Consider the following 883-nt stretch of genomic DNA (forward strand, 5'->3'; position numbering starts at 1 on the left):
AAAATTATTAAAATTAAATTAAAAATAATTATTATTATTAATTATAATTATTATTATTATTATTAATTATCATCATTATCTTCATTCATAAAACCTCTCTGGCTTGAACTCAATGGGGTTTTCCCAAAGGTTAGAGTCCCTACCCATTGACCCTAAATTAACTAATAAAATGGTTTTTGCTGGAATCTCATAACCATAAACTTTGCAACTTTCAGATGATTATCTCCCTATAAATTGTACTTTGGGGTGAATTCTTAGTGTTTCTTTAACAATAGCTTGCACGTATGGAAGGTTGGGAAGATCTGATTCTTGTATTAATCTACTCTCTTTTTTTGTTACTGGATCAATCTCTTGTCTTGCTTTCTCTAGGGTTTTGTACCAGGCACCCCCCATATTTATCTGCCACCCCTCCAGTATTTTTTAAAGACTAATACACCCCTCTGTAAAACAGTATAACATTATTCTAAAAATTACTATTCAGATTTCACACTCCACCACTTTCGAAAATTTAGAAAAAAAATGTTGGATTCGGAAGTTTAAAAGTTTCGAAATGAATTTTAGTAAGTTACTCGAAACTTTTGTAATTTTAAAACCTTCGAAATGCAATTTATTTCAAAAAAATTCAAATTTTCGAAACTTTGGATAAACACCAAATTTTCGAAATGGACAATATTCGAATATTTGCTTGCATTTGAAAGTTTTGAAATAGAGTAATGCTTCGAAAATTTGGCATTTCACGAAACTTTCGAAATGGAGTTTCGAAACTTACAAATCTTTGAAATGCAATTTGGTCTTCAAAAGTTTGGATTTTCACAAAAGTTTCGAAAGTTTTATTCGAATGTTTAAGACTTTCGAAATGTATTTTAAGTTTCGAACTTTTTCA

The 883-nt window shown here is 29.2% G+C and overlaps 1 pseudogene; it reads right to left on the reverse strand.

The window, feature by feature from the left end:
* The window catches only part of LOC113786246 (cytochrome P450 93A2-like), a 1121-nt pseudogene extending 728 nt beyond the window's left edge, over window positions 1–393 (reverse strand).
* Window positions 394–883: the final 490 nt, after the last annotated feature.

Source organism: Cicer arietinum, chromosome 4 (genome assembly GCF_000331145.2).
Source record: "Cicer arietinum cultivar CDC Frontier isolate Library 1 chromosome 4, Cicar.CDCFrontier_v2.0, whole genome shotgun sequence".
NCBI classification, from domain to species: Eukaryota; Viridiplantae; Streptophyta; class Magnoliopsida; order Fabales; family Fabaceae; genus Cicer; species Cicer arietinum.